Source organism: Macaca thibetana, chromosome 10 (genome assembly GCF_024542745.1).
Source record: "Macaca thibetana thibetana isolate TM-01 chromosome 10, ASM2454274v1, whole genome shotgun sequence".
In the NCBI taxonomy this organism is placed as follows: domain Eukaryota; kingdom Metazoa; phylum Chordata; class Mammalia; order Primates; family Cercopithecidae; genus Macaca; species Macaca thibetana.
Window position 1 is genome coordinate 82574713 of NC_065587.1, and position 20572 is coordinate 82595284.

The 20572-nt window shown below is 40.9% G+C and overlaps 1 protein-coding gene across 3 annotated transcripts in view; it reads right to left on the bottom strand.

Annotated features, from left to right (window-relative positions):
- The window catches only part of SEL1L2 (SEL1L2 adaptor subunit of ERAD E3 ligase), a 138551-nt gene that overhangs the window by 82375 nt on the left and 35604 nt on the right, over positions 1-20572 (bottom strand). The window lies entirely within an intron of this gene.

Consider the following 20572-nt stretch of genomic DNA (forward strand, 5'->3'; position numbering starts at 1 on the left):
CTGAGTTTATTTTTTCCTTTTTGCCCAATAAAAACCTGCTCTACTCACCCTTCTATGTGTCCATGTGCCTGAGTTTTCCTGATCCAGTGACAAGAACCTGGGTTTTAGCTGAACTAAGGAGCAAAATTCTGCAACACAGTAGCTCACTGCTCTGCCTTCTCTAAAGCTAACCTCCTAATACATCACATATTTCATGTTTTATCTACTCAATTATTTATAGATACTTTGTAAACATTTTGATATATTTCTCATGTAAAATAGGCTGCCTTGAGTCAAGGGAAACTTAATGAATAGATGAATTTCTTTATTTTGGGGAACCGTCTTGTTTCCTTAAAGGCAGGAAGGTGTTTCACAAGAGAAACTAAAAAGGACAGAAGGTTTCGAGCAAAGAAAGTTTGAATTTATCTTGCTACACGTTTAATTGTAATTTATTTGTGGCTAATGTCTACTTTTTGTTCCTAGAGACACTTCCAAAGCAGGACCCAGTCCTATGGTACTATGCTTGAAGGCAAAAACAAACAAACCCACAAACAAAAACAGTGCTGGGAGGCAGAAAACCTTTTTTCTTTTTTCTTTTTTTTTTTTGAGACGGAGTTTTGCTCTGTCGCCCAGGCTGGAGAGTAGTGGTGCAATTTCAGCTCACTGCAACCTCCGCCTCCTGGGTTCAAGCGATTCTCTTGCCTCAGCCTCCTGAGTAGCTGGGATTACAGGTGCACACCACCACGCCCAGCTAATTTTTGTATTTTTAGTAGAGATGGGGTTTCACCATGTTGGTCAGGCTCATCTCAAACCCCTGACCTTGTGCTCAGCCCACCTCAGCCTCCCAAAGTGCTGGGATTACAGGTGTGAGCCACTGTGCCTGGCCCAGAAAACCTTTTTATAGCTTCTAGTTTAAAAGAGTCTGTCAGTCTGCTAAGGCTACACTTTGACTTAAGAGTTTTTACATTGTTTGCTTGGATGAAAATTAGTTTTATTCTCAAAACAACACACAATTTAACTTTTCGAACACAAGAAACTTTGAGTACATGTTAACATATAAACAGATATCTTATTCACAATCATCTATTCCAGTTGCTCACACCCCAAAATAAATGCTATAGATTGTAAGGATTTAATTGACATTGCTCACATCGTATTTTCTGTTTACCACTTATTAGCTGTGTCTAACTGTGAGCATTAATTAACCTCTCTGTGACTCAGTTTACCCCTCTATAAAATAGCGGTAATAAATTGCCTATCTCATTGGGTTGTTTTGAGGATTAAATGAGTTAATACATGTGAAGAGCCTTGGACACTGCAAGCAGTCAATAAACATTAACTGTTATTATTATATTAACTATATATGTTTTGTGTTTAAATACGTTTTTCTGTTTTTCTGTTTCAGATTCTAAAATACTAGAATCTGGGTCCTCTGGCTGTTTAATTTGCTCTGTTTGTCAGTAAATGCAGGTGTTCTGAGCCTTGGAAATCAGTAAACATCATTTGTTTTATTGAAATATAGTGGGTTTTCTCTTCTTTTTTTTTTTTCGAGATGAAAAAAAAGGAGTGAGCTGGAGTGCAGTGGGGGTACAACCTCAGCTCACTCTAACCTCCACCTCCCGGGTTCAAGCGATTTTCCGGTCTCAGCCTCCTGAGTAGCTGGGATTACAAGCCCATGCCACTGTGCCCGGCTAATTTTTTGTATCTTTAGTAGAGATGGAGTTTCACCATGTTGGCCAGGCTGGTCTTGAACCCCTGACCTCGTGATCCACCTGCCTTGGCCTCCCAAAGCACTGGGATTACAGGCAAGAGCCACCACACCTGGCCAAAATATAGTGTTTTTTTAATCTCTTAAGCAGAATATCTTAAAAATGTTTTATTAGTAGAAAATACTTATATGTCATATATTTTCTGAACTAATATCTTTGAAAGACACTGAACAGCAATTTTAGCATATCCTAGGACCCTGTGGCTGCCTAGGCTGTATTTGATGCTAAATATTTCAGCCCCCAAATCCCATACTTATTCTTTAATAGAATTTCAATAGCAGCAACGTGACTGATGCTAATGGGACTATTTTAATAGACTCCTCAAATAGTTTTTTGAGAGGCAACAGGTCTAAAATAGTCATGTAATGAAACACCCTTATTCTTTTTTTTTTTTTTTTTTTTTGAGACGGAGTTTTGTTCTTGTTGCCCAGGCTGGAGTACAATGGCGTGGTCTCAGCTCACTGCAACCTCCACCTCCCAAGTTCAAGCAATTCTCATGCCTCAGCCTCCCAAGTAGCTGGGATTACAGGCATGTGCCACCATGCCCGGCTAATTTTTGTATTTTTAGTAGAGATGGGGTTTCGCCGGGTTGGCCAGGCTGGTCCCAAACTCCTGGCCTCAGATGATCCATCTGCCTCAGCCTCCCAAAGTGCTGGGATTACAGGCGTGAACCACCGTGCCCAGCCAACACCCCTATTCTTTAAGAGTTATACAAAAAGCACTGATTCACTCATTCAATACATTTATGCTAGGCATTCACTAGGAATTGAAGATACAGTGACACACAAGACAGAAGCATTTTCTGATCGTATGGAGCTTCCATTTGTCTGTAAGAAAGGCAACAACCAGTAAATAAATAAACAAACAAGTTAGTATCAGATATCCATACATGCTATGAAAAGAATAAAGCAAGAAAATGTAAAAAAGTGAAATACGGGGTGAAGAGGGGTTGGTGCATAATTTTGATTGGGTGCCCAAGAAAAGCCTTACAGAAGAGGTGACTTTGGAGCCAAGAATTTAATGATAAAAAAGCAGTTCTGCAAAGATATGAAGGCAGAGCATTCCGGGCAGAAAGGACAGCAAGTACCAATGCCCTAAAGTGGGAACAAACTTGTATGTTCCAGGAATGGAAATAAGTCCCAAGCCTGAAGGAGTGAGCCAAACAGATAATTATCAAAGAGAAAGACACAGAGAGAAGTAGGGGGTGATATCATACAGGGACATGATAAGGAGGTGGCATTTTATCTCAAGGACAAGAGGAAGACATTGCGGTCCTAGGTGACAAGCTCTGATTGATGTTTTAGAAGAAAAAACTATCCTGGCTGACATGTGAGGAACAGATTATACAGCATCATGAGTGGGAGCAGGGGCCAGGCGTGGTGGCTCATGCCTATAATCCCAGCACTTTGGGAGGCCGAAGTGGGCGAATCACCTGAGGTCAGGAGTTCAAGACCTCCTGACCTCATAGCCTGGCCAACATAGCAAAACCCCATCTCTACTAAAAAATACAAAAATGAGCCACGCGTGGTTGCAGGCACCTGTAATCCCAGCTACTCGGGAGGCTGAGGCAGGAGAATCGCTTGAACCCTGGAGGCAGAGGTTGCAGTGAGCCAAGATCTCACCACTGCACTCCAGCCTGGGTGACAGAGCGAGACTCCATCTCAAAAAGAAAAAGAGTGGGAGCAGGAAGAACAGTTTGGAGACAGTTGCAGTCAACTAGGTGAAGGATAGTGTGACTCAGCTGAGTGCAGAAGCAATGGAGATAAATTATATGGGCAGATTTAGGGTATGTTTTAGAAGTTTAACAGTATTGACTCCGTGTTAGAGAAAAGCTAGCTTGCTTGCTTGAATATAATTATCGTTTTGCTTGAGACTGGAGATTATTCACTAAAACAGCCTTGGGAAAACAAGACCTTCAACAGAAATAAAAGACACAGACCAACAACTCTGGGAATGAGCTGACCGGCCTCATAAGAACAGGTTGACGGCCCCTGCAGAAGGTCACAGGCGTTAACGCAGAAAGCAATGATTAACTGCCTGCCTGAGACTGTGCATATTTCACAAGAATGTTTTGCTATCACTTCCCTTCATTACTCTTAAAAACCTCTGATCTAGGGGGCAATTTGTAAGGGTGGTCTTTGAATGCTAATTCACTGCCTTCCCTGGGTTTCTGGCTTCTTGAATAAAGCTAACTTTCCTTTCATCAAAGCTCTTTTCCTGAGTTTTTGTCTTTCAAGTGATGAGTGGCCCAGTTACCGAAGTGGTGCAAGTAGAAATGGAGATGGACTGAACACAGGGGTAAGAGAAAGGACAAGGTCAAAGATAACTTCTTGTTTTGGAGCGAGACCAGCCGAGTGATTTGGAGATTCCAGTTATAGGGATGGAGAAAACTGGGGACAGAGGAGATTTTTGGAGGGAATCAAAGTCTCTCCCCAACCCCTTGCATGCAAACCTGTATATGTGGTAATATCTTCAAATCGGGTGCCTATATATGAAACATTAAATGTATTTGTCTAAGAGTAAAGAGCGAGTCATGTTTGATATGGAATGGGAAGTGAGCATCATCCCTCACAGATGATAGAAAGGTGGGAAGTAAAAGAACTGGAAAGTGAGAATTCTTTACTTGCCAGTGACTTACTTTCCCTAGGGCTCAACAATCAAAGGCATTTCTTGTTTTCCTTAACGATCTATGTCCCTTTTTATTTCCTGGCTCGTATCCCCCAAAATAGTCACTGTTCCTTGGCACTGTGTAATACATTACATTCTGCTGATAAAGCTCTTGGGAAAAAGAGGAAATGAAAAGTAAGAGCTTATAGAAGGCATCAGTGAGGACAATAACAGTAGCAAACCAAGACTAGCTGGTCACCTTCTCACCAGCGGTCTTTGTCTAGGTAGATGAACGAGGTGCTATCGAGATATAATGTGGCAGAAAACACAAGATGCTGCCGTTGGTTTGACAAAAGGGAGAAATGAATTTCTACTTTTCCTGCTATATATAGATGCAGATTCCATATACTATGTTTAAACCACTATATTTCCAAAGAGTATGAACACTAGTGCCCCAGATATCATAAGAAAAAAGCCAGGTTATGAAGAAAGCCAAGAGGAAGTGAAAAACAAAGAAAATGAGTTTTTCTATAAGAAAACTAGGTTTTCCTAGGTCATTGGTTCTTAAAGTATGGTCCTTGAAATCTGTGAGACGTGCAAATTATCTGCTCCACCTGAGGTCTACAGAACCAGAAACTCTGGAAGTGAAGTCCAGCAATCTGTGATTTAACAAGTCCTCCAGGTGATTTTGTTGCATGCTAAAGTTTAAGAACCCCTGCCCAAGGTAATAGTGGAAGAAGGTTATTAGCACATGAGAGTGAAATTGAAGTCCAACATTAAATAATACAAAAATTTAACATCAGTCATAATACAGTGAAGGTATGTGTACATATAGCAAAGACTCACATAGAAGCAGATGTTTTAATTATGGTTTCCCATCAGAAATTGAAAATATGTCAGATTATTAGCTTTCTAGGTCTTAAATAAATGCATGTACATTTGAAAAAAATGGGGACTGGCAATTTTAAACTTTAAAATTAACTGTTTTTGTAGTTTTTCCTCCCTTAAAATAAGATTTTATTTATGAGGACCAGGCACGGTGGCTCACGCCTGCAATCCTAGCACTTTGGGAGGCGGAGGAAGGTGGATCACGAGGTCAGGAGATCAAGACTATCCTGGCTAACATGGTGAAACCCCGTCTCTACTAAAAATACAAAAAAATTAGCTGGGCGTGGTGGTGGGCTCCTGTAGTCTCAAATGCTGGGGAGGCTGAGGCAGGAGAATGGCATGAACCTGGGAGGTGGAGCTCGCAGTGAGCCGAGATCGCGCCACTGCACTCCAACCTGGGTGACAGAGCGAGACTCCATTTCAAAAAAAAAAAATTTTATTTATGAGATGTTTACATTGAAGCAAAGCTGTTTTTGTTAATGGACTTGATATCCTTTATTTTTTTCCTAGGATTTTCAATTAAGAATATAAAACAGGGCCGGGCGCGGTGGCTCAAGCCTGTAATCCCAGCACTTTGGGAGGCCGAGACGGGCAGATCACGAGGTCAGCAGATCGAGACCATCCTGGCTAACATGGTGAAACCCCGTCTCTACTAAAAAAATACAAAAAAACTAGCTGGGCGTGGTGGCGGGCACCTGTAGTCCCAGCTACTCGGGAGGCTGAGGCAGGAGAATGGCGTAAACCCGGGAGGCGGAGCTAGCAGTGAGCTAAGATCCGGCCACTGCACTCCAGCCTGGGCGACAGAGCGAGACTCCGTCTCAAAAAAAAAAAAAAAAAAAAAAGAATATAAAACAATCTCAGCATACATTTTCCTAACACATCTAAAATTTTTTAAAACAAAGCAAATATGTTAGATGCAATAACCACCCCCAAGTGAAAAGAATAATTATGCCTTGTAGAGAAGAAGTAACTCATTCAGTTACTTCAGCAAATTATCAGTAAAAATATTTCTTCCTCTTGGCAAAGCCATTGCTTATTATTTTATTGTGTATTTGCACATCCACCTTCTAATGTCACCAAACAAGAATAGTAGACAGCTTCCTAAGGGTAAATTGTGAAATACAGGGAAATGGTAAAATAGCAAATAAAAAGGAAAAAAGTGGCATGAGTGATATTAATAATACAGTGCTAAAATAAGATTTATATTAACTACTAATGCTTTCTGAAATTCAGAGAACATTAACAACTGATACATACTAGAGTCTGTGTTTATATTCTGTATTTACATGCAAGGAGCAGAAAATTATAGTTAAACATATAGCCATGTCAGCTCTTCATGGTACAGGGAATACATGGATTATCAAAAGAACTCAGGCTTTTTTTTTTTTTTTCATTACTTTCAGCACTTCTTTTCTCTTAATTTTACTGGAGCTACTGATAGTTTCTGTTCATTCCTTGATACATGGATTGCTAAATGACATTCATTCATTCACAAATATTTAGCAAGCACTTATTAAATTGTAGTGACTAATCAAGAGATATTTGTATCTCTGAGAACAATACAAAAAAGTAAAGAGTTCAGTTTCCTTTGAGAGAGTCAAATGGGGAGTGAAGTAATAGCAAGTTTGTAGACACATGATTACATGCAACAAGAAAGTAGATGAAGACCCAGTAGCCTGGGAGAGGAGTTAGAAAATGAGGGATGTGCTATTTTAAATTGATGATAAAAAAAATTCACCAATTTTTATGGGCTTAGAATGGGGGTGTGCATGCTAATTGGTCCATGGCTTGGAAAAGCACCATTCAATTGGTTAAAAGGCATCATCCAGAAGGAACCAATTGAGAGAGAGAAAGAGTAAGATGGGGGTAGAACTTCTCATTCTGGGTGTGGACTCCATCCAGAATTGGCAGCTTGGTTTTCAGGCTTTAACCTCTCTTTGGCTTGAAGGTCGCGTTTCACCGGGGACCTGTCCCTGTCTGCCTAGGAATTTGTCTGTCTTCTGTTACTATCAGTACAAAGGCCCTGAGACTTGGGTACTCCAGAGATAGCATGGAGGCCAACGTGACCGGAATAGGGTGAGTAATGGGAGTATGGTCAGAGCTCAGAGAAAGAGCAAGTGCTAGTCATGTAAGGCCCCGTGGAATGTGATGAAGAGTTTAGATTTTGTCTTAAGTGTAATGGAATACATACTGTGAGGTGAATAGGCTGCAATAGAGCAAGAATGCAGGAGATCAGGGAGGTGGCTACCACAGAGTCCAGATGGGTGAGCTGGTGGAGTAGTTAAAAGGGATTGGATTCTGGATATTTTAAAGACCAAGATAACTGGGATATTGTGTATGAGAGAAAGAAGCAGAGGGTGAGCTTAAGATTTTTATTCTAAGCATCTCATGGATGAAGGAGCCATTTACTGGCAAAGGAGACATCAGTAAAGGAACAGGTTTGGAGTTGAGAAAAATCAAGAGTTCAGTAGTCAACATGTCAAGTCTCAGATCCATTTTACACATCCCAGTAGACATGTGCCTGAAGTCGTTTGTGTCTGGGGTTGAGGCAGTGCAGGTTATAGCTGCTGGTAGGTTGATAGAGTTGTTGATGGGTGGTTATAGAATTACTCTTCAAACTGTTTCTTTTTTTTCAGTGTAAAAAATACAGAGCATTTTGCTAAATGCATTATGAGGGTGGCTTTCTGAAACTGGAGAACAAACAAAACCCAGGAAGGTCATCAGCTGAGATGTGTTGGAATTTTGGGAAGGGAGAAGTCATGAAATAGTAATCTTAGAGATGTGGAATAATAAATTTGACTAGGGAGATGTTCAGGTTTGCTGGGAAACACTGAAGGCCTCCTTGGTCTGTGGTCATGAAATTAAAATGAGACTGGTTGCCTGATTCTCTTTATTCCCAGCCATGTTCTGCCACCCAGAAGTAGGAATTGAGTAGATGGAGAACTACATTTCATCAGGGTTTAGGTTTTGCCAATAAATGAAATGGAGTGCAAGGGGAGTAACTAAACGGAAGATCTATATGAGGAAGTGATTTCACAGCGCCCCACAATGTTATCTGCAATTCCCAAATCCAAAAAACTGAACACTGAAAGCTTTTTCATTAGTTTGGTGCTCTCCATCAGTTGGTGTGAAAACTTGACCTGACCTTATGTTAGGTTAATTCTGTTCTTTATTCCATTTAGTGTGATATTTTTATGTTTTTCTGCATAAATATTAATGAAAACAATGTATTTCCTCAATCTCTACTTGGGATATTCTATAATATGTTAGGGGTGTATGTATGTATATTTCTCCTTCCCTTTCTCTCTTTCTTTTACATTTGACATTATTTTACATTATTACACTATTTACATTTTAATATATACTTATAGATATATGTTTACATTTCTAAAAGTTTTTTAATACTTTGAATTCTGCCTCACACTCTTCCAAAAAATTGCGGAGGAGGGAACACTTTCAAACTTATTCTATGAGGCCAGCATTACCCCAATACCAAAGCTAGACAAGGACACTACCAGGAAAGAAAACTATAGACCAATATCTCTGATAAATATTGATGCAAAAATCTTCAAAATATTAGCAAACTGTATATTAAAAATTTATATACCATATAAATTAAATGCATATTAAAAAATTATATACCATGACCAAGTGGGATTTTTTTCTGATATGCAAGGATGGTTCAACACATGGAAATTATGTAATATGTCACATTAACAAAATGAAAGAGAAAAAAAGCACATTATTATCTCAATTGATGTAGGAAAAGAATTTGACAACATTTGACATGCTTTTGTGATAAAAAGCATTCAACAACAAAGAATAGAAGGAAATTACCTTAATATAATAAATAAAGACCCTATATGAAGTGTTACATACTCAATGGTTAATATCATACTCAATGGTTAAAGTTAATATCATATTCAGTGGTTAAAGACCGAAAGCTTTTCCTCTGAGATCAGGAACAAAGCAAGGATACCCAGTGTTACTACTTTCATTCAACATAGTACTGAAAGTCCTAGCCAGAGCAATTAGGAAATAAATTTATCTAGGGAAAAGTTAGAAAAAAATAAAAGTTATCCAAATTGGAAAAGAAGTAGTAAAATTATCTGTTCACAGAATTATGTTCTACATAATCTCATATGTAGAAATCCCTAGAGATTCTACACAAAAAAACTGCTACATATAAACAAAGTTTAAACAAAGGTTGCACAATACAAAATCAATACAAAATAGTTGTGTTTCTATATACTACAAATGAAGAAGTCAATAAGGAAATTGAGAAAACAATTCCATTTAAAATAGCTAAAAAAGAATAAAGTACTTATAAAGAAACTTCGCCAAGAAGACAAAAGGCTTGTATTAAAAAAACGATAAAACTTGCTGAAAGAAATTAAAGACACTGACAAATGGAAATGATGGTGGTGGTGGCCGCCTGGAGCAGCCACTGCAGAAATGCCAGCTGCAGCAGGGGAGGCACGCTCAGGGCTGTGTGCTCTGCAGAGTCAGTGGAAGCTGGGAATAGGAGGGAGCCACGCCCCATTCCGAGTTGGCCAGGTGGGAGCCCCACCTTCCTGGGCACAGCTGTTGCTGCCCAGCTGCGGCTGCAGACCCAGGCATCCCTGTACTCTCAGGGCAAAAAACCCTCCCATCCCCACGGGCTCGGAAGTGCCTGCTCCGACTGCCTGGCCTCTCCCAGCACCTGGTACCTGCTGTGATTTTGGAGCAAAATTGAGGCGGAGCCTGGGTACTGTTGCAACCCAGCTGGTGTGTGTGCACTTTGGGGGGTGCTGACATGCCAGCCCCCTGCTGCCTCAGCCCTCTCTGGACTTTGGGCACTGACAAGCATGGAAGGGAGGCGGAGGGGGTGCTAAGGATGGCTCAATGCAGGTCCGTAGGTGCCATTCCACATGAACAGCCTGGGGACCATGGATGACATGTAGATGGCAGCAGGAGGCAGACAGGTTCCTGGGTGGAAAGGGCAGGTCCCCAGTGAAACCCCATCTTCAAGCCAGGAAGGACCTGAAGCCTGGGGGCCAGGATCCCTTTCGAGTGGAATCTGCAGCTGGGAGTGAGAACTTACGGTGCTTTTTTTAGGCCCACCCATGGCTACCCATGAACCAATCAGCATGCACTTCCTCTTTTGTGAGCCCATAAAAACCCCAGGACTCAGCCAGACTCAGGCAGACATCAAGACGACCTGCCTGCAGATAGGAGCTACCTACTCTGGATCTCCTCTCCACTGAGGGCTATAGAGATGATGGGATGACCTGCCTGCAGATAGGAGCTACCCACTCTGGATCTCCTCTCCACTGAGAGCTGCATTCATCAGGACCACCTGCCTGCGGAAAGGAGCTACCCACTTTGGGTCTCCTGAAAGCTGTACTGTCACTCAGTGAAGCACCTCTTCACCTTGCTTACCCTCCAGTTGTCTGCATACCTCATTCTTCCTGGATGCAGAACAAGAACTTGGGACCCGCTGAATGGTGGGACTGAAAGAGCTGTAATACAAAAAGGGCTAAAACATGCCCCCCACACTGCAGGCAATGAGAAGAAGAGAAGAGCTGCAGCCCTTCTAGGAGCCCAGACTTAGGGGCTCCCCGAGCCAGGGCTGTGACACCCTCTTTGGGGCACTGTGGTTTCTGGCATCTCCAAGCTTCTGGGCACCACTGTATTCCCTTCATCCATACACAGGTGCCCACGGCAAAAGCCACTTGCAGTGCATCTGATCCAGCCACAGGTTTGCATGAAGCTGTTGCCTGTGCCAGTGCCTGTAGCTGTCCACTCTACCACAGCAGCCAGTGTGCCTGGCTGTGCACAGTGGCTGGACCCTGTGCTCACTCATGCACCCCTTGCCACTCCATGCTTGGCTCGCCCTTGGCAGTTGTGGAGTCCAGGCTGGTAGCATGAGCCAAGTGCAGCCTGCCAGGCCAAGTGGCTGGAATGAGCTCAGCAGGCCTGAGCAAAACGTGGGCAAAGGTGCCACCAGCCACAGAGGCTTCCAGCTGGAAAAATGACACCCCAAGGATCCTGTGACAGAAAGATACCTTGTGTTCATGGATTGGAAGTGTTAATATTGCTAAGATGTCAATACTATCCAATGCGATCTACATATTTAATGCAATCCCTATAAAAATCCCAATGACATTTTTTTTTTCAGAAATAGAGTTTTTTTTTTTTTTAAATTCAAATGAAATCTCAAGGGACTCTGAATATCCAAAACAATCTTGAAAAAGAAGAATAAAGTTGGAGGTCTCAAACTTCCCAATATCAAAACCTATTACAAAGTTACAATAGTCAAAAGAGTGTGGCACAAAGATAGACATATAGACCAATGCAACAGAATAGATAGCCCAGAAATAAAGCTTCTCATATACGGTCAAATGATATTAAAGAGTGCCAAGACCATTTAGTGGAGAAAGACAGTCTTTTTAAGAAAATGTGCTGGGAAAACTGGATAGCCACATGCAAAAGGATGAAATTGGACCTTACCTTATTCCACATACAAAAGTCAACTCAAAGTGTATCAAAGACCTAAATACAAGACACAAAACTATAAAATACTTAGAAGAAAACATAGGAGAAAATTTTCATGTCATTGGATTTGGTAATGATTTCTTGGCTATTGTTACTGAAACACCAGGGTTTCAGACTAGGCCCTACTGCATGCCACACAGAAAGCCAATGCACTGAAAACCAACGATTGAGACAATTGGTATTGCCAAAGAAGAAGGCTTTAGTGAGGAGATGGGAGATCAGTTTCAAATCCGTCTCTCTGACCAACTGAAACCAAGGGTTTATATAGCAGAGAAGAAATGAAACAATGTATAAGAAAACAGGAACTAGGGAGGGGCAAGCAATCATGGTGAATGAGGGGGCCAGCATCTCATTGCCTGGATGTGGTGATCTGATGAGTTTCAGTTCTTTGACACTTTTTTGAGAGGCCTAAAGGTGGTTTCCTGAGAACAGAACTCAGATAAAACAAATATAAATTTCAAGCTTTAAGACCAGAAGGGTCAATTTCTATGTTTATCCAAAAAACTATCTATGGAACTATTGGGTCAGTTTTAGTATGACACCAAAAGCCCAGGCAACAAAAATAAAAATTGATAAGTTAGACTACATCAAAATTTAAAATCCCTGTGTATGAAACGATACTATCCACAGAGTGAAAAGACAACCTACAGAATGGGAGAAAATATTTGCAAATTAGATAAGAAGTCAATATCCAGAATATAGTTAAAAACTTCTACAACTCACCAAATAAAAACTCAATTAAAAAATAAGCAAATGAGTTGAATAGACATTTTTGCAAAGAAGATATGCAAATGGACAACAAGCCCATGGAAATATGATCTGCATCACCAATCATTAGGAAAACGGAAATGAAAACCTCAATGATCTACCACCTTACACCCTATTCGAATGGCTACAATAAAAACAAAACAACAGGCCCGGGCGTGGTGGCTCATGCCTGTAATCCCAGCACTTTGGGAGGCTGAGGCGGGCAGATCATGAGGTCAGGAGATCGAGACCATCCTGGCTAACATGGTGAAACCCTGTCTCTACTAAAAATACAAAAAATTAGCCAGGCATGGTGGCGGGTGCCTGTAGTCCCAGCTACTGGGAGGCTAAGGCAGGAGAATGGCATGAACCCGGGAGGCGGAGCTTGCAGTGAGTCAAGACCATGCTACTCACTGCACTCCAACCTGGATGACAGAGCTAGACTCCATCTCAAAAACAACAACAACAACAACAAAACAAAACAACAACAACAACAAAAACAAGTGCTGGAGACATTAGAACACTTGTGGACTACTGGTGGGAATGTAAAATGGTGCAGCCACTGTGGAAAACAAATGATGATCAGACAACAGATTAAAAATGGAATTACTGTGTAATCCAGTATTTCCACTTTTGAGTATGTGCCCAAAAGAATTGAAAGCAGGGTATTGAAGAGGTATTTGTATGCCCATGTTAATAGCAGCATTATTTGCAATAGCCAAAATGTGTAAGTAATCAGCATTCATTAATGAATGAATGAACGAACAAAGTATGATTACATATTTCAGCTTTAAAAAGGAGTAAATTCTGACACATGCATAGATTTTGAGGAGATTATGCCAAGTGAAATAAGTCAACTACTAAAAGACAAATACTGTATGAACACTTAGATGAGGTACCTAAAGTAGTCAAATTCAGGGAGACAGAAAGTAGAATGTTGATTGCCAGGGTCTGGGGTGAGAGGGGAATGGAGAGTTTTTTCATTGTGTTTTGTTTTTAATGGATATAGAGTTTCAGTTTTGCAAGATGAAGCGTCCTGGAGATTAGTGGCACAACAGTGTGAATATAATTAACACTACTGAGCTGTACATTTAAAAACTGTTAAAATGGTAAATTTTATGTTATGTGTATTTGACCACAATTTTTTAAAGCCTAATTTCTGAAATAGCTTTGTTCCCACAGGCTTTGGAAAAGGTCCTGTGGTCCTGTGGTGATGTGGCATCAACTCTCAGCCAAGTAATAAGGGAAATGAGCATGTGAGGGTAACAATGAGCAGTAAAAAGGGCAAATCGATTTGAGGTCCTGGTGGGATTGAAGCATTTATGGAACAACCTGGAAAGATATCAGTGGCCATCAGAGACTTGGATACCTGAAATTTTCATTTGGAACAGGCACAGTTAAGATTATGACCATGGCAGTGTTGAGGAGGATGGGACTATTAGAAGCAAGAAGATGTAAGTAATGAAACTGAGCTGCTACGATTCATGAATACTGAAATCTCCAATGCAGACAGGAGCTCTCTGCTCCTGGGAGAGAAAGACCACAAGCTACGCTTCTGTCTTCATCTCTTACTACTTTCCCAATAAGAATGTGGCAATAGGGAGGGAGAAGGATACCTGCTACCCTATCCTGAACCAATATAAGTGGGTTGTGGGAGAAAATGCTTAAAAGAGTTACAGGGGAAGAAGTCGTCAGGAGACAACGAGGTTTCAGTTAAGATGAAGGGAAAGGTAACATTTGGAGAAGTATGACCCTGAAGTTAGGTGATTAGAAAGAAAATACTGATTAGAAAGAAAATTTGGTGTATTTGCTCACGCCTGTAATTCCAGCACTTTGGGAGGCCAAGGTGGATGGATCACGAGGTCAGGAGATGGAAACACAGTGAAACCCTGTCTCCATTAAAAATACAAAAAATTAGCCAGGTGTGGTGTCATGCGCCGACAGTCCCAGCCTGGGGAGGCTGAGGCAGGTGAATCTCTTGAATTCGGGAGGTGGAGGTTGCAGTGAGCCAAGATCACGCCACTGCACTCCAGCCTGGATGACAGAGCGAGACTCTGTCTCAAAAAAAAAAAAAAAAAAAAAAAAAAAAAAAAAGAAAGAAAGAAAAAAGAAAGAAAATAAGCATCCCAGGGATGGAGAATCCACACATTTTATAGCCAAGTCTTGAATATATGGTAGTAGGTGTATTGAATTACACCTGTAAACCTTTATTGTATCTACCACATGCAAAGCATCACACTAAAAAAGGTGAAAACATACTGTTTTGCCTGTCAGAAGCTTACAACCAAGTTTAAGTAATATCAAACAGGTTTCACAAAGCAAAAAAACACATTTAGAACCTTTTAGAAATTCCAAATTCCAGTAACTGTGTGGGGTACATTGTAGGCATTGTGCTGCATGAGTGAATATAGTGATAATTTGTAATACTAAGATCTCTTAAATCGGAATGGGCTTGTTTATTCTAATATGCAAAATGGGGGATAATTAACCATTTAAATAACCAATTAACATCCTTCACAAAGATGTTAGGAGGAATAAATGGTATATATGAAGGGATTTTATAGAGTTTGTTATATAACTGTAAGGATATGGTACTGAATATAAATTCTGAATATAATGACCTAAATTAAGATTTCTAAATTTTATACTAAATGCCCAATAAGACAATGTAAGTGAAATCTTGAGGCTATCTTTACTACCAGGTTCCTTTCTCAGGAAACAGCCCCTCAGGCTGCTCAGATAGTATCAAAGAATTAAAACTTACCAGAACTGAAATATCCTATTTGTTAGTCAAATTAATTATCTATTGGACCAAGATGTTAATCTAAAAACAAAAAGATTGTGTCTGTTTAACTGAAGAAGAGATGGAACTGAACACTCTGGTGAAACTGCTAAGCGCTGTGAGCCAGGTGACTTTTTCCTTCTTTTCAGAGTTTTCACTGTTGCTCATGGTGGTCACGGCTGTCATAATGAGACAAACCCATAAAGGAGTCCCTGGAGAAACTCCAACCAACGTGCGCACTGGGAGAATGGGGTGGAGCCTCTGGAAGTTCATGCTGGTTTACTGTGGGAGGAGCCTGGCCTCTCCTGTTCTGGGATTAGTGACCTGGGATTCAATCTGTGAGCCCACGGGCAGGAAGCACACTCTCTCACTCGGCTGAGAGTCCCTGTTTCCCCCTTTTTTTCTCTTTTCACCCAATAAACCCTGCCCTTCTCACCCTTCAAAGTGTCTGTGAGCCTAATTTTTCATGGTTATTACGAGGACCCTGTTTTTAGTTGAACTAAGCAGAAAGTCCTATAACAGCTTTGGTGCCCAACATGGGACTCAAGGAAGGGTGAGTAAAATGGCGACTCAAAACCTCTCACTGTTGCTTCTGAGCCTTCTGGTCCTACGGCATTCCTCTTCTTACTTTCAGGACAGTAATAGCACTTATCTTTTCTTTTACAATACTGGATATGGGCCACACCCATCCCAATGGCCACAGGTGCAAGTGCGGGATGGTTAGGCAAGGCAGCTCCCTGCTCATCCTTTCCTACTAGCTGAGGTGCATGGACATGTGTGGTGCATGGATGTGTCTGCTGCATGTGTGCATGGTGTCCAGTGACCACACAGGGCAGTAATGAGCCAACAGTAGCTGCTGGGGGCCTCAAGGCGCCCACGCAGCTGGCTGGCATTCCCTACCATGCACCCATGGAGTCTCCACTCCCCCAACCAGGGAGTTCAGCTTTGTCCCCCTGCAATGTTTCTCTCTGGTGGAGGAACTATTTGCATAAGAATAAGAGGCTCTTCCTCTCTGGCATCCTTTTTCCTTCTCTACCCCTTCAGCAGTTAACTCTTAATTAATGTTTTTTTTTTTCTTTTTGGAAAACATTTTACTAGGCCAGGCACCCCAACTATCACTGTTTATACTTTCTGTAGAGTTTTAATTGTGAGAGAGGATTTGTGAGGTTAGTTTTAAGCTGTAGCCCATCTCGTGTACTTTGCACAGCTTTCCACAGCAAACTTTGCAGCAGGCCTCCATCTTATTTTATATCCTGGGGGTATGGCCTGTAACCCCACGGCAAAGCTTTGTTTAGCAATCCTGCCTTAGGGAATGAGTCCTTTCTGGTTTGATATCTGCATGTTTTCCTAGCCCTGTCTCTTACAGGGCTCCACCTCCGCTGGGTTTTCTTCTGCCTGTCTTTGTAGCTATGTATGTGTTATGTATGTGACGTCTGTAAAAAGACTTCTAGTTACTTTGGCTAAAGGAAGACAAGCACTTGGATCAAATATTTTTCAAAGAGAAGATAAAAGCTGTGGTAACTTTCAGTTCATGTGACTTTACTCTTTGAGAAATAAAAACAGCCTTAAAGATTATTGGTAAAAAGCAAATGTCATCAAAATATAAATAGGTGAACTAAATGATGCAGGTTATATGCAAGGCTTGTTAAATGTTTTAAGGTTACAAATTGCCTTTTGGGTTTTGAGAACTATTTGACTTGCCTGCTCCACAATTGGTAAGGCTCAGGGACATACGGAACTAACCATGCCCTTAATTAATGCTAGAAGGAGTCAAACCTTGGCTGCACCTAGCACACAATTAAAACAACTTACCAGGGTTTATGTTAAAGTTAAAAATTGCTAAAAGTTACCATTATGACATGTAATTGAAACTACTGAAAATAGATTTACATGTAAAGTGTGTAAGAACAATAAAATATTTGTGTTTTTTTGTTTTTTTAAGACAGAATCTTGCTCTGTTGCTCAGGCTGGAGTACAGTGGTATGATCTTGGCTCACTGCAAGCTCTGCCTCCAGTTCATGCCATTCTCCTGCCTCAGCCTCCTGAATAGCTGGGACTATAGGTGCCCGCCACCGCGCCTGGCTAATTTTTTGTATTTTTAGTAGAGACAGGGTTTCACTGTGTTAGCCAGGATCGTCTCAATCTCCTGACCTTGTGATCCGTCCACCTCAGCCTCCCAAATGCTGGGATTACAGGTGTGAGCCACTGCGCCTGGCCTGGTTTTTTTGTTTTTTTTTTTTCCAAAGACATAGTTTCACCATGTCACCCAGGCTGGAGTGCAGTGGCACAATCTCAGCTCACTGCAATCTCTGCCTCCCAGGTTCAAGTGATTCTCATGCCTCAGCCTCATGAGTAGCTGGGATTACAGGTGCATGCCATCACACCTTGCTAATTTTTGTATTTTTGGTAGAGATGGGGTTTTGCCACATTGGCCAGGCTGGTCTTGAACTCCTGACCTCAAGTGATCTGCCCACCTCTGCCTCCCAAAGTTCTGGGATTACAGGTGTGAGCCCCCGTACCCAGCCTAAAATGTGTTTTGAATAAAAGGTTATAAAAAGGCATGAAAATGTAAATTCTTGCCTAGGGTTAAAGAATTGTTTTAAATTAGATAGGATAAAGCTGAAGGTTCAAACAAGTGGTGGAAGGATTGTGGAAATTAATCTTGCAGAAGAAGTTCTGGGTGTGAATATATTGATTAGATTCAAGGGGGATATTGTATGGTTTTTCTCTGGGTTGTGCATTGGAATGAAAACACAACAGGGTATTCTTGGGGCACAGATTTGCTCTTTGGCAAAATATGTAAAGGGTTATACAAGTTTTTTGCTTCTTTAAATTTCTGATTCATCATTTCAGCAAAATAAATGACTTATGTCAATCTGGAATTCTGTTTCATAACATCAAGTGTTTTAAACTGCTAACATATTGAATAGGCTTCCCAAAATCAAATGTCAGGTTCCAAATTGTCTTTCCTGACACCTAGCTTTTGGATACTTCAGAGGGCCCCTGGAATACCCAGAAAAGAGAGGTAAACAGGATGATTTGACTTGGTTAGTTAAATGCGATTGCCAAAATGATGTTCAATATTCTTTAGAATATATTTTCATGAATAATGCTAATATATGTTCCAAAATTTTATGGGATTGCTAAGATTTTAATGTCTGAGTATATGCTATCAATGATAATTAACGTTGTTATGCTAAGTTACTGTAAACTATGGAGATAATCAAATTTCTTTGTCAATTGTGTTTCTAACTGTAACTACCCTAGACATTTTGTTATTCACAGACAATTGTCTGGTTTTAATCCTTTCAAAAGATGATTTATAATGAGCTATATAATTTTGACAGGTACTCTCAAATACAGGCTTCTAATAACTGGATATTTCAACATTGGAATAAACAAAAATGTACAGGACTCATGAAGAGCTGAATGTTCATGAATATCATGTGAATCAAGAATTAATGGGCTAAACTCAGAAAGCTGAAGCAATCTTTTTGACTTTTTCTTGGAATATTGCTAATCCTTTTGTTTTTCAGAGTCAAGAAAATTTATTTTGCACTATTTATGGCCCTTAATAATTGAGTAAGGTATACTCCTGTGAACAAAATTTGGAGCATGTTTGGTTTCTCTGCGTAGTTCCTCTAGAATTCAGAAATTATCTGTGAGTATTTTTAACTTATGGCAATATAGTTATTTGCATCAGAGCAATAAGAATCCATTTTTCGGCCAGGTGCAGTGGCTCACGCCTGTAATCCCAGCACTTTGGGAGGCTGAGGTGGGTGGATCACGAGGTCAGGAGATGGAGACCATCCTGGCTAACACGGTGAAACCCCATCTCTACTAAAAATACAAAAAATTAGCCGGGTGTGGTGGCGGGCGCCTGTAGTCCTAGCTACTCAGGAGGGAGGCTAAGGCAGGAGAATGGCGTGAACCCGGGAGGCGGAGCTTGCAGTGAGCCAAGATCGCAGCCACTGCACTCCAGCCTGGGCGGTAGAGTGAGACTCCATCTTAAGAAAAAAAAAGACTCCATTTTTCTTTTGCGACAGGACACAATTGGAGAAACTGGTTGTTTCACCAAGGCTTTGACTGAAAGGATATGCTTCCCTTTAAGGAGGCAAGCTCAATTTGCACAGCTGATGAAAGCCCCCTGGAGAAAAAAACTGAGCTCATATCCTCATTTATGCAGTCCCTGTATAGGGTTCCTGACCTGTGGTCAGTAAAGAATGTCACTTCCTAACAGGCCCAGGAGCCCCACGTTTATCTTGGGACCTTAAGAGGAGAGGATCACACAACTCACAGGTATTTGAGGATGGTTGGGCTCAGGATGATTGGGCTCAGATTTAAAAGGTTTTATCTGAGATTCCTTGTGGAACAGAGTTCCATCAAATCCAGCCTAAAAGGCCTATGTAGAAATAGTTATTCTTGCTGTACTTTATGCAAATAATCAGGCCAAGGATAGGACTAAAATCTAGCCTATGTAGAAATAGTTATTCTTGCTGTACTTTATGCAAATAATCAGGCGAAGGATAAGACTAAAATATATTTTGCAAACAACTCAGTCCTATCATGATTTTTTTTTTTTTTTTAACAAAAATGAGGACTGGAGAGAGAGAAATTATGTTTCAAAACTCATCATAGATTTGTGATTAAATTCTAGACCCATTAGTTGTTTTTAAGTTTTTGTTTATATTTTTAGACTAACTCTGCTTGTTCCTGTGAACCAACCAATCAATCAATCAACCAACCAATCTCCACCTGCAGCTCAGAAAGAACAAAAGGGATGGGTAATGTAAAAATCTGGATCAGTATTCTAGTTCTGAGTAATTATCCTTTAAATCCTGCCAGGTGATGGAAATAAACAGGATGCTCATTACACAGAGGTTTCCTTTTTGGGAAAGGAAGAACCAAGGGAGCTAACCAAAGCTAAGCACCATGCACCCAAATCTTAGCAAGCATAACTGTAGCCACCGGTTATCTGGGCATGTCACAAGACATCCTTTTCTCTCCCTTGTTGGAGGAGGATTCAATTCCACACCTTCACCTTAGCGTTTGGCTTCTGATAAGGAGTCCATGTACTCCTCCCAAGACACATTTTTATCCCAAACTCAATTCCAAGCTTCAGGTCAAAGCCCTAGGAAAGAAAACTGGATCTAAGGAATCCAGAGGCAGGCAACAACAGAGGTTAAAAGACAGTGCAGGGAAGCAGCGCTAATTCCTGCCAATAAAGCCAAGCCTCCCATTTCATGGATAAGGATCATGCTAG